The following is a 14,388-nucleotide window of genomic DNA, read 5'->3' on the forward strand; positions in this document are numbered from 1 at the left end:
CGCCCCACTGGAACTCCGCCCCTCCCCCGCCTTCCTCCCTCTCAGTCCCTCCAGAGCCCCCGCGTCGTGGGGTGATCGCCCCCTGGCGGTGGACTCCGGCGAGGTCAGGCCCCGCAGTTTCCCGACAGCGGCGCCAGGGAAGCGCCGGAGCTAAATCGCTGAATGGGGGCTTCAGACCTTGCGGAACTCGCGCCCCTCGTGGCGGGCGGTGCGGAAAAACGCGCGTGCGCAGTCACGCACGCACGCACGCACGCGGGGGAGCCTTCAATATCTGTGTGTCCTCCTCTCGTGCACCTCCCGGCCCACTCCTTGCAAATCACTGCCTTTGCGGAGGAGGCTGGATTCGGAGACCCGCGGAGACCCTTGCACTGGGCTCTATGTAAATCAGGTCTGGCACGCCGTTTCTCTTTGCTTTGCCAATTTGTATTAAAGCGGAGAAGAGAGTACCCTTCCAGGGCACGTGGCAACACCAACCTGGTGTGTGTATCTGCTGTTATATTGGGCATCTGTGTCCATAAACTTCCACCCCATACTAGTTGGCGCAGAAAGCCCCTCAGTTACGGATACGCAGTACAGGTCGTTTCCTCACTTAGACTTACCGAGTCGAGAATCACAACTAATGTTGATAGTTTAAAAAAAAAAAAAAAGCCTGCTCTACCGAAAATTGGACGTAATGGGATTGGCTACTGGCTTCCACCCAGCAACCGTCTTCTTCCCTGCTTCTTTAAAGGTGTGTGTTTGATGGGGATATAGGGTGGAGGCGGTGGAATAGAGTTCTCGCATTCTCCGTGAGGCCAGCCAGGATGGGCGGGAAAATAATAGGCTACCGGTCCTGAGAGGCAGGAGGTGAAAGGTGGATCCCTATAGCCCTGGGATATTGCCAGACGGAGGCTGACCGAATGGGCTCTGCCCTGGAGATTCTACTGGCCTGGGGCCAAGACACAACCCAAAAATTGACCTCTCCTTATTTAGGCTAGACGGAACAAGGGCCCCTGTGGGCGCCAGATCACAGCGGAGTCTTGGGAAGGCTTTGGAACCTGCAGCTAGCTCCCCAAATTTCATATCTGCAACAACATAATTCTGCAATTTAGTGGATTGAAATTTTGGACTCCGGAGATCACCTTAAGCAGGATTTTACTTAAATGTTAATTGCAAGGTTTGGAAAGTTGTTGTTATTAAAAACATTCATGTGCTAGGCATGAACATAGTTTTTAAGAAGTAGAAGCATATAATTCTAGTCTTATATGTGCCACAAACAAGTTGTGTGACCTTGGACAAGTAATTTGATCTTTCTGGAATTATCTGTTAAAAAAAAAAATACATCCCGGTGATATTTACAACATAGCTTCTGGCTTCAAAACAAGCTTTTTAATATTTTACACAGTATGTTTAAAGTCATGAATGCGTTGCATCTAAAACACTAAAATGAAGACTGAAAATTAATGGTACTAAACAGTGTTTGCATCAACATTTTTGCGTGTTTAAATAAACAACGAGATAGAAATAATAAACATACCAATAGGATAAAATCATCTTTATACCACATGTGGAGAATTGCTAAGCTTAAGCCTAGTATCATTAAGAAGGGTTTCAAAATTTTTTTTAGGGTTGGGTTCTTCATGTAAGAATTAAAAACGTTAATGTTAGGAGTGAGAAATTAATACTTTGTGTTTCATCAATCAGAACTTTAAAGGTCTCTAAAATGGAAAATTATGTATTTGGGGAAATGATAAAGAAATTTACTTATAATTTGGCATGGTTTAGCTTATTCTTATTGTACTTTCATAGAAAATAAGATAAAGATTTAATTGAATAATATTAAGGCAAGTATGTATATTTTAGATTGGGTAATGAAAATTTTTAAGTGTCATTTGCTCTGGGGCCTTATATTCTCTTTTTAAATTAAATATTTTTTAAAGCTTATATTTATTTATTTGACAGAGAGAGACACAGTGAGAGAAGGAACACAAGCAGGGGGAGTGGGAGAGGGAGAAGCAGGCTTCCCTCTGGGGAGGGAGACCGTTGTAGGGCTCGATCCCAGGAGTCTGGGACCATGACCTGAGCTGAAGGCAGACACTTAAGGACTGAAACACCCAGGTGCCCCTGGGGACTTATATTCTCAAATACTTCCTGTGGATGCAAGTTCATTTCTCGCTTAGGTTGCACAGAGACAAGTGGATTCCTCCTAATTGGTTCAGTAGTAAGGCTAGTACAGAAGGCATGTGCCATGGATCATGAATCCCACTTTGTAAGATGATTCTTCGTCTGTGTGTGTGTGTGTGTTTTTGTCATCAGTAGTTGACTTTGATTTGACTGAAGCAAGTTTTATTTTTTTATTTATTTATTTTTAAAGATTTTATTTATTTGAGAGAGAGAGAATGAGAGAGAGAGAGCATGAGAGGGAAGAGGGTCAGAGGGAGAAGCAGACTCCCTGCCAAGCAGGGAGCCCGATGCGGGACTCGATCCCGGGACTCCAGGATCATGACCTGAGCTGAAGGCAGTCGCTTAACCAACTGAGCCACCCAGGCACCCTGAAGCAAGTTTTAAATGGTAAATGAGAGATGGCATATTTTAGTCAGAAGAGCCTAGAGTCATAAAATTTGGGTTCTAATTCTGTATTGCATTTTAAACAGTTTGAAACTCCATTTCCTCATTTGCAAAGTGAAGGGGCTATACTAGATAACATTCAAGGTTATGTGTGTAAAATTTTATGAGTCATCTATACATTCATCTGTCCATCCAGGCATCCATGTATTCACCCAACTATCTAATAAACCTTCAGCAGGAGCCTACTGTAGTAGATAGCGCCTTAATTGCTAGAAATTTAAGTAAGAATCAGTTCTAGTCACCTAACTTTATTTTTTATTTATTTTTAAAAAAACTTTATTTATTTGAGAGAGAGAGAGAGAGAGCACAAGCCAGGGGGAGGAGCAGACTCCCTGCTGAGCAGTGAGCTGGTGTCACGGCGCTCCATTCCAGGACCGTGGGATTATGACCTGACCTAAAGGCAGTAGCTTAGCCGACTGAACCATCCAGGCGCCCCATAGTCACCTAACTTTAGTATTGTGCTTACAGTTCAGTCTAAGTTTTATTTATTCAGCAAACATTTTGCAAGTTTTTATTATCTTCCAGTTAATCTTCTGTTATGTAGAATATTATTCTATGGCTGTAAGTTTTCAATTAATTTCAGTAAAAGTACCAGTGCTTCACAGACAAAGTGGCCATATTATCTTTGCTGGATGCATTCTCTATTCTTCTCCACCTGTATGTGTGTCCCTAGAAACTGTCCTCTGCAGTCTTTAACCAGGCTCTTTTGGCTTTGGCTTTGTTTCAGCCAATAGGGGATCAGAGGGCAGGAAGAGGAGTTAGAGAATTTATTCCCTCTCATCTTCCTACTGGTTGTGGTTTGGAAGTGGCTGCATCTTTTAGATTTGGCCGGCTTCTCATTCCATCAACTACAGCACTCTTTCCTGGTGCTGGCAGCGCTCTCTGTTCTAGGAACTGTTTCCTCTCCTGTCTCCTTTTAGGCCTAATGGTGTTAATGACCTCCCACTATTGCTAGCCTACAATACTACATCATCCTATGTTGGTTTCCATTAATCTTGGGATATCTTTGTAAATTGTGCTTTTATTCTTTTTAAGCATCTCTTTTGAGTTTGGCTGCCGCAACCCTGACCTCTATATCATCATTCAACATCTCAGACCACTATAAGTATACAAGTAGTATATGTATATACTAACTGCAGTGTTTTTATATGATTAAGATTAGGAAGGAAGGGTGCTCGCTTTGGCAGCACATATACTAAAATAGGAGGAGGAAGGAAGGGACATAGGAGAGAAAAAATGAAGACCTGCACCAGTCAACTGTTTGATGAGATGGAGAAGGGTAAGATGGTTAAGGAGAATAAAAAGGCTCTTCATCCTGTGTCCACTGTGCTTTGCTCATTTTACTGGATGCTCCCTATAATTCATGAGAGGACATTTATAACAGTATCAGCAATTAAATTTACCTCTGCTAAACCAAATAACAATATTTATTCTCGGAGTTAGTGTTACCTTAAACTAAATAAACTAATCCCCTAAATTGATATAAAAATACTTGAAAAATTTTAGCAAAATTTTTGCACTATGATTTCCAGATTCTTTCTGGGTAATTCTTCCATGCTGAATAAACACAGTCCCTTCATTTCAGCTGTGGCCATCTGTGGCCACTAGAGAACCAAAAGACCTACTGAATTGCTTTTCCCAGGTAAGGAATCAAGGGGTGTTTTTAGAATTGTTTTTAAATTTCCCTGACTAATGCATCCTAATTGTGGCTAAATTACTTGTAGAGATTAGCAGTGTGAAAGTTTTATTTAGAGATTATCCTCCCATTATTTGGAAACTAGAAATAAATCACACGAATTAAACCTTTGGACATAAAATTATTTGGGAGACACTGATTGAGATTCCAGGAAAAATCCAGTAGCACAATTTACCATGATTATACAATAAGCCAGCCAATAACCAACCAGTATTTATTGCATTTTTCCTGTGTTTTTCTAGTACTTATTGGATCAGGTACAGAGTAGATGATGTTTCCTATGAAATATCTTACTTCATATATTTCAGAATCAGCTGTATTCTTTTGTTGATTCAATAGGAAAAAAATTGGCATAAATTAGCTACTCTCTGCTTAAGAGGAGTCCTGCATTTTTCCTTCAGTAGGTTCACAGAGGTGCTTATCTCTAAGTAAAAATATCTAATTCTTCGAGGACATGAGTTCTGATGATCGGGGGTGAAACTGAATCTAGAATGCCACATCCACAGTACCTCTGAAACCATCATAATGACAAATTTTAAATGCTGTGAGCCTAGTATCATCCTCAGTGTCTCAAACAATCCCCCCCAAATCTATATTTTTGTATTTAAAATGTGTTCCATTCATCTGGTACTATATTGACTTCAAAAGCTACTGCTGGGGGGGATGAGTGGAGGCAGGGAAGGTGTCTGAGTGTGGAGAATGAGAGAAGACAGGGGGCTTATGGCAAAATGCTGGAGAACAGCCATTACTTAAGGTGTGGGCATGGAGGTGGTGCTCATAAGGATAATGATAAGGGGGTTCAGAAAAATAGGAGGAAATAAGGAGAATAGGATGATTCAGAAGCCAAGAGCTGTTGGATACCAAAACCAAAAACCCTTGAACAACATTTACACAAAGCTAGGTGAGAGTTCTTTCTGTGACCCCTAACGTTAAAGCAGATGGGGAGGAATCATCCATAGCCATAACATCTAAAAGGTATTGGCATCCATGTGGTAGAAAAGTAGAGAAGACAATGGAGCATCTAAAGGACCCCTAAACAAGAAAGAGCAAAATAGTCAACAGCTATTCACTGGTAGTGGAATGGTCCACTTTGAGAACAGCAGCTGAAAGTGGGAGGGGTTTTCGCCACTCAGTAGCAGGTGAGTATGTAGGTTCCCAGGCAAGGTCTGAAGGACCTACAGCAATGTAGCCGGTGTGAACTCTTGAAACTACCTTCCATAGCTGACTTTTGAGTCAGCTCCACAGTGCTCCACACTGTGGAGATGCTGTTAGGAGTGGAATCAACATTGAGCCAGATGGGGACAGTAGAGATAAAATTTGAAAGAGAAAGATAAGATAAAAGCAGGAGGGTAAAAGAAAAAAACCCAGAATGCAAGTGCCAATTGACCATATGGAAACAAAAGAAGAGGGAAGTTCTATAAGCCACAGTTTCTTCTAAAAGTTCAGAAGAACCAAAAATGAGCTATAGAAAAGCATTGAAGTCAAAGCCCATTCAAATTTATAAGAGAAAAGAGGGTAAGGAGAATAGCATTCCTATCCTCCCTAACAAAACTGTGACCTTTTTGAGTACAAACTAAAAGACATTAAGAAAATGACATACACATGAAAGAGTTCAGAGATGATGTGACAGAATTCAGGAGATAATTAAGAAAAAAAGGAAACCTTTAGAAATGAAAACTACCTAGAAGGAACACAAGAATGGATAAACAGAGTAGATGATATCCTAAAGAAATAGATAGTTAAAAGGAGGCAAATTTTGGGGGGTAGGGGATGTGTTAGCCCAGTGATGGGTATTAAGGAGGGCACGTATTGCATGGAGCACTGGGTGTTATACGCAAACAATGAATCATGGAACACTACATTAAAAGCTAATGATGTGGGGCGCCTGGGTGGCTCAGTTTTTAAGCATCTGCCTTCGGCTCAGGTTCGATCCCTGGGATCAAACCCCACATCGGGCTCCCTGCTCTGTGGGAAGCCTGCTTCTCCCTCTCCCACTCCCCCTGCTTGTGTTCCCTCTCTCACTGTGTCTCTCTCTGTCAAATAAATAAAATCTTTAAAAAAATAAATAAAAACTAATGATATAATGTATGGTGACTAATATAACAAAATAAAATAAAATTATTAAAAAAAGGAAAAATTTTAAAAAAAAAGAGATAAAGGATTCAGGCAAAATCGACGATTATTGAAGGTAGAAAGAATGTGCAACATATAGATAATAGGAGTCCCTGAAGAAGTAAATGAGAGCAAGGGAACAGAAGAAATCCTAGAAACTATAATTCAGAACTCTCTTGAAATAAACAACAAAAAAGATTCAAAATGACATTGGAAGAATACAGTCTGTATCTAAGAATTTAAACCAGGTATGACCAAGATGTATCTAGTAAAATTATATAACTTTTTTTTTTAAGGTTTTATTTATTTATCAGAGCCCACACGCGCGAGGATACATGCATGAGCATGCCAGAGCACGAGCAGGGGGAGGGGCCTGCAGAGCAGGGGACCCAACACCGCCACAGGACTTCTTCCCAGGACCCTGGGATCATGACCTGAGCCTAAAGCAGACACAGCTGACTGAGCCACCCAGGCATTCCAAAAAAGTATATGAACTTTAAAGAAAAAGACAAAAAGTCATTTGTACTTCAAGACATAAACAACACATGACTTACGGGTTAAAACAAATGAAATTATCATCAGACTTTTTAATATGTTTTATGCTGGAACAAATTGGAATCACTTTTTTAAGATGCTCAAGGGAAGAAAATGGTGAACCGAGGATTTTATATCCAGCAAATCTGACTTTCAGATGTAAAGGGCACAAATTGTTATCAATATGCAATAACCCAGTTTTATGATAGGTCCTTCCTAATTAATGTGTTATAGAAAGAACACTAGAAAAAAAATAAGATGATATCAACGTAGGGATTGGTAACGCTGAGCATCCACAGCTGCTAATGTCACAAAGGAGAAAACTCCACATCGTTGCATGAAAGAGCAAAACACCACTAACAACTTGCTAAAGACCTCAAACCTAAATCTGGTCAGGTCTCTGTATGCAGCTGCTAATTCGCAGGACAGAGAGAAGACAGAGGAACACATTGAACTGCACCATGGATATGCAATCAGCAAAACCAGATGGTAGGAAACGATAGATCAAACCACACACGTTCTTCATTACAAAGGAAAGGGATGGAGGGGGTAGGTGTAAATTTAGAGAAATTTAGAAGACACATGAAATTTTAAAAAGTAGGCAAAACTAAACTGGTAACTAGGGATACACACTTGGCTGATAAACCTATAAAGAAATGCCAAGAAGTGATTACTATAAAAGTCAGGAGGGTGGCTACTTTTAGGGGAAAAAAAGAGTGGTAGTTAGGAAGGGGGTACATGAAGGAGCTCCTGAAATGCTAGCAGAGTTTTATTTCTTGAATGGTGGTTACAAGGGTGTATGTTACAATAACATTAAACTCTGTCACATCTCTTTTGTATAGGTTTCTGTATCTGTGTTTTATTTTACAATAAAAAAAAAGTTTTAAAAGGCTACCAATTGACCAAACAACTATAAGAGAAATCTTTAAAACTGAATGAATGATATATTAATCAAAGTGGTAGTTTTGTTGAAAAACCTCAGCAACATTTATCAGTAAATAATCAGCTAATTATCTGTTCTGAGTATTCACCTTTCTAGGTTTTTACATTAACAGTGATGGTTGAGCAGTATTTAATTGCTAAAAGATGCACAGGACCCACGATGACAATGCTTACAAATCTAGAGTTTATTACAGTAAAGGGACACAATATTAGCAACAGCATTAAAGTAAGGCAGTGCATCATAGCCAAGCAAGCACAGGGTCAGGAGAGGCTGAGTGCTTGTCTGTGCTATAAGCAGAGGAGAATTACATGTCCTTAAGAAAGAGAATTATATCCCAGAAACTCCTGCCATACTACTGGGTTCTGGTAAAAATAGAGCAGCTGTTCATGGAATCAGCAAGGGGCCATGCACTTGGAACTGCCCATAATGAGCTGAGTTCTTTCAGACCACCGAGTCCTACAGTCAGGCAGGCCCAGCAACAATGATTAGATGGAGGTGTAGTACATCTGGGATAGAGCAGGAGTGGGAACAAAGTAGATGTGCCAGCTGAGTAAGCAGGAGTCTAGATCCCAGGTTTTCATGGCTATTAGATATGCACCTTTTCCTCAGCTTACATATATGGCTATGTGGAGGGAAAAGTCCGAGCTCGTTGTATAATTGAGCCATTTGGTATGTGGGTGCAAACTGAAAATGGACAGTAGCTGCACTGTCGCTGCATCTAGGTGAGGTCTTTAAAGATTGTGAGAAGGCAGAATCCTTTCAGAGGTCATCCACTTTCTGTGAACACAGAAGTGGTTCACAGACTATATAAGGACAGATAGGCAGTAGTAAAAGCCAGAAGCAAATGTGGTTGCTCATGTGGAAGTGGTCACAATGTGCCTAGCACAGAAGAGGCATACACAACCAGGTAGACAGAGGGATGTGGCCAGTTGCTGCCAGCCTGCCTCTTCATTTACCACCTCAGTGCTGGCATGATGGGCCCATGGAAGAAAGGACTACGGTAGCAGAGGTGGGGCTCTGCAGGAACCTCACAGCATGTGCTCCCACTTACCAAGGTGATCTAGCTACTGAGACCTCTGAATGTCCAACCTGTCAGCAATCCAGGCCAGTCCTCTGCTAGAGCACCATTTCTCAAGGTAACCAACCAACCACTTGGTGGAAGATTGACCATGGTGGACCCCTTCCAATTTGAAAGGGCGAGTAATTCAGTCTGATAGGAATAGACATATGTGGTATAGTCACATGCCAGCTATACTGTCTAAGTCCGTATGGAATATTTTCTTCTTTTTCCTTTCAGTTGTACTGAGATATAATTGACATAGAGCACTATATAAGTTTAAGATGTACAAAGTAATGACTTATTGACACATAATGCAAAATGATTATCACAGTAAGTTAACATCCATCATCTTGTATAGATGCAAGAAAAGTTTTTTTCCTTGTGATAAAACTTTTAGCATTTACTCTCTTAGTAATGTTTAAATATACCATGCAGCAGTATTTATTTTAGTTAAAATGTTGTACAGTACATCCCCAGTACCTATTTATCTTATAACTAGAAGTGTGTACCTTTTGGCTGCTTTCATTCAATTCCCCCACATCTCTCCTCTGGTAACCGTATATCTGATTTCCTTATGAGTTTGTTTTGTTTCGTTTGTTTTTAGATTCCACATATAGGTGATATCATGAAGTATTTGTCCTCTGACTTATTTCACTTAGCATAATGCCTTCAGGGTCCATGCATGTTGTCTCAAATGGCAGGATTTCCTTTTTTTTAATGGCTGAATAGTATTCTAACACATATATATTTTCTTTATCCACTTACCTGTTGATGGACGCTTAGGTTGTTCCATGTCTTGGCTATTGTAAACCGGGGGGTGGGGGCTGTGTGCAGGAGAAGCAGTGTGCAGGCAGTTAGTCATCTGCCTCCATGACCCTGAGCAGACTTGCTGGCATCCATGGCCGCTGTTTTCTAATGTAGTCAGGCCTTATCTTCTGGGAAAGTTTGGTCCTTCACTCGTCAAGGCCAGTGGACTGAAAATCTCAAGGAACGTGTTAGTTCTGCTACATATCAAGGGACTTAGGTCAGCAAGCCGAGGTACATAAGCTTGAAGCAAGTTAACCCTTATGACCGGTTGGAGTGCTGTTACAGCACTGAATGGGGAAACACTCCCATCAGGTGACTCAGTCAGAGTCCCACTGAATGTAAGTTACAACTCTTCCCTGGAATCTTTAGGCTCCTTGTCTAGGAATCGGGAGACAAGAAGACAGCCACTATCTTGGCAAGAATAATCGACCCTGACTGTCAGGAAAGTTGGGGCTGTTATACAATCAATAATGAAGGAATGTGTTTGAGATTCTGGTGATTTTTGATTTCTTGAGATTCAAGTTGCTGCATTGAATCTGTTATTTACTAAGGTTGGTTCTTTAGAAGTTTGTTTTCCTTATACGGTTTCATGAACAACAGTGAAATGAGCATCTTTGGTACATGTTCTTTTTGTGCAGTTGTAGATATATCAAAAAGTGGAGGGGCTCCTGGGTGGCTCCTTTGGTTAAGTGTCTGCCTTCAGCTTAAGTCATGATCCCAGGGTGTTGGGCTTGAGCCCTGCATTGGGCTCCCTGCTTAGCAGGGACCCTGCTTCTCCCTCTGCCTCCACCCCTCTGCCTGCTTGTGCGCTCTCTTTCTCTCTCTCAAATAAATAAAATCTTTAAAAAATATATATCAAAAAGTAGAATTGATGGCTCATAATGGACATGGTTGAAGTGCCCTCCAGAGTGGCCATATACTCTCCCACCAGCAGTGTTTGAGACACATTTTTCCTCAGACTGTCACCAGTACTTGATATTGTCAACCCTGTCATTTTTTGCCAATATCACATATGGAAAAAAGCTCATGGTTTTAATTTTAATTTCCCTGATTTTTAGTGTGGTTGATCATCTTTTTATATGTTTCCTGGCCATTTGCATGTCTTCTGTGAATTGCCTGTTGATAAAACCCTTGTTTGTTTCACAACTTGTTCTTTCAGACCTTCTCTACTCTCTTTAGACTTCTGACTCTTAATAGATGACCTCCACCCCTCAAAGTCAACAAAGAAAAGGTAATCGAGCTGGAATCCTCTTCAGTTTTCTACCATGAAACTTATAAAACTACCTTAATTTCTTTGCATGTGCTCTTCCTTCTCTCTTGTGTTAATAGTGTCTACCACTTGTAATGCTTATCTGTCTGCTTCCTGAATATGTCCTCATTTTGAACACTCATTATCATTATAATGTTTTTGAGAATGTTCCCAACTCTGAGTCCCACCTTCCTAAGGTGGATTCAGAAACTCACCTTCTCAGTTTCCCTTGCTTCTGGTGTTATCTTTGCAGGTACATAGGCACTGCTAATCACATACACTTACATGAGACCACTCTTTAGAAAAGAGTAACAGGAAGAAGAAAGCACCATGTGGAATCCATTTTGTATTGAATGAGGTGTGGAAGATTTTGGCTTTCAGTTGATGCAGTGGCAGAAGTTCTGGGGTCTAATGTCCTCGGTCAAATGGTGGGTTGCCATATCTCTTTTCCGTGGTGGCAGCAGGGGAATATTTGCTGAAACAGTTCCTGTGGCTGTGAGTGTTGTTTCTGGCTCTGTAGGCTTAACTCAACTTTCCCTGGGATTTGGGGGCATCGTATTTTAATAATTTCTTTTTGTATTTGGACTGATGACAGTAAGTTCTGCTGTTTGCAGCTAATACCCTTGATTGATGATATTTACCTGCATTCTGTACCCTTCCCTTTTATGCTTTTAGGGAACTGTCTGTACTGATTAGTTCCTCTCACCTTTAATTCCAGAGTCCCTTTCTGTGCCCATTGAGTTCTCTCTATCTTGCCCTACCATATCTTTCTTTTCTTCCTTTTTATAGTTATTTTTCTGGAATGAATTGTAAAATAATCACTGTCTTCATTTCCTCATCTTCCACTTTTTAACCCACTGCAAGCTGGTTCCCATCTTCATCATTTAATAGAAATTGTTTTTTCTATGGTCTCAAATGAGGGATGTGTCACTAAATTCAACAGACACTTTGTATTTAATCATTCAAATCTTCCACTGGGAGAATGGCTTGTATTGGTGTACAAATAGAGGCAGGAGGGCGTTTATTGAAGCTTTTTTAGTATATCAAAAAAGAGAAGAGTGTGACTAGAACTAAAGTGGACACAGCAGACTTGTAGAGTCCTGGATATAATCAATCAAACCTCTCTTCCTCCTTCCCTTCCTCCTTTCCCATTTTTCTATCATCTGTCTACCTATTTTCTATGTCAATATGAAAGAGAATAAATCAATAAAAGCACTAGGAAACAAGAAATGATGCCGCTCTAGGGAGCCAGAAATTGTGCATATTTTTGGTAAATTAGAAAGCAGGTAGTATCAGATTGACAAGATAGAAAAAACATAGGCCAAAATGAATAAAACAGATTTAGAGAAATGTCAGAGTCAATAATAATACAAAGAGCCGGAGAGAACCTGTAACTGATTAAAGAAGTTAATTCTACATAGCTAAGCCAGACGTACACCCTATACATAGCATATACACTCCCAGTATTTAACCCAAGAATGAATGAGAGAACTGTTCTCTAAGGAAAGTGAAGTACATGCCTAACAAGGAGACCTGGAGGGAGTAAAAGGGCCTGAGAAATAAGAACTAAGCACAAAGTGATGAAATAATGTTAGAAGTTCTGAAGAGGAGAATAAATCTGGAAAAAGTTATACTTACTATGCCAAGCCCTTCTTATTTTGGCAGTTAGGTTGGAGAGAGTGGGATATATCCCAACTCTCCTTCCTTCTTCATGCCCACATATCCTCAAGTGGAGTCTGTATGTTGCCATATTCTGTTACACATAACTTCCACAGTTCACCTATTCAGAGGAGAGTCCAGTTAGGGAACTAGACTTGTACAATTGTGGAGGGAGTCCATACTAATGTCTGTATCAGTCAATCCAGTCCTCTATTCATATGTATCTACAGATGTTTGAGGAAACATAATAGCATAAAAGATATAGCTCAGGGTGAATAAGGAGAATAACTAATGTTAGACAACACAAAACATTTAAAACCCTGAGAGAACTTTAAATAAATTCCAATTTTCTATTTCAGAGATATTTTAGTATCAATAAAATCTATAAACAAAATAATAGATTGGCATGAAAAGGGAGCAATCAGCAAGAAAGAATTCTTAGGAATTAAAAATATAATTGATAACATTTTCAAAAAGGGCTAATAGAATGGACACTTTTTAAAGGACAAATCTTCTGGAAGTTAAAGGTGATATAATTACCCAGAATATAGTGAAAAAAAATGAGGAAAATAAATAATTATATGAAAGAAAATATGAAAGAATAATTCTAGGAGGCTCAGTATCTATCTAATAAAATTACCAGAGAGAAATTATATAGAAAATGAGGGGGATAAAATAATATTGAATAATAAATTTTTCTCTGTGTTGGAGATAAGCACAAAATTGTACTGTCCATTAGCTATGTAGTTGGACAAATGAAAACAATTCATACCTACATAGATAGTGGTAGAATTTTAGAATTCTGGGAAAGTTAGACAGCTACACATAAAAGAATGAAACTGGACCACATTCTAACACCATACACAGAAATAAACTGAAAGTGGATTAGAGGCCTAAATGTGAGACCTGAAACCATTAAAATCCTAGAAGAGAGCACAGGCAGTAATTTCTCTGACATCAGCCACAGTAACATTTTTCTGGATATGTCTCCTCAGACAAGGGAAACGAAAGCAAAAATAAACTCTTGGGACTACATCAAAATAAAAAGGTTTTGCACAGCAACAAAACAAGAAGACAACCTCCTGAATGGGAGAAGATATTTGCAAATGGTATATCTGGTAAGGGGTTAATATTCAAAATACATAAAGAATTTATGTAACTTAATATCAAAAAGAAAAAAAAAAACAGTGTGATTGAAAAGTGGGCAGAGGACCTGAATAGACATTTTTCCAAAGAAGACACACAAATGGCCAATAGACACATGAAAAGATGCTCAAAATCATTAGTCACCAGGGAAATGCAAATCAAAATCACAGTAAGATACCACCTTATACCTGTCAGAATGGCTAAAATCAAAATGACAAGAAATAACAAGTGGTGAGGATGTGGAGATGAGGGGAACTCTGTTGCACTGTTGGTGGGAATGTAAATTGGTGCAGCCACTGTGGAAAACAGTATGGAGGTTCCTAAAAAAATTACAAATAGGAATATATAGTCCCTTAATTCCACTAACGGGTATTTATCCAATGAAATGAAAACACTAATTCAGGAGCGCACGGGTGGGTCAGTCGTTTAAGCATCTGCCTTCAGTTCGGGTCATGATCCTGGGGTCCTGGGATTGAGCCTGCTTCTCCCTCTCCCTCTCCCTGCCGCTCCCCCTGCTTGTGCTCTCTCTCTCTGTCAAATAAATAAAATCTTTTAAAAAAATCACTAATTCAAAA

The 14,388-nt window shown here is 39.9% G+C and overlaps 1 protein-coding gene across 3 annotated transcripts in view; it reads left to right on the top strand.

The window, feature by feature from the left end:
- Positions 1–14,388, top strand: part of CFAP299 (cilia and flagella associated protein 299) — a 562,489-nt gene that overhangs the window by 244 nt on the left and 547,857 nt on the right. The gene's annotated exons all lie outside the window — the stretch shown is intronic.

Source organism: Zalophus californianus, chromosome 2 (genome assembly GCF_009762305.2).
Source record: "Zalophus californianus isolate mZalCal1 chromosome 2, mZalCal1.pri.v2, whole genome shotgun sequence".
In the NCBI taxonomy this organism is placed as follows: Eukaryota; Metazoa; Chordata; class Mammalia; order Carnivora; family Otariidae; genus Zalophus; species Zalophus californianus.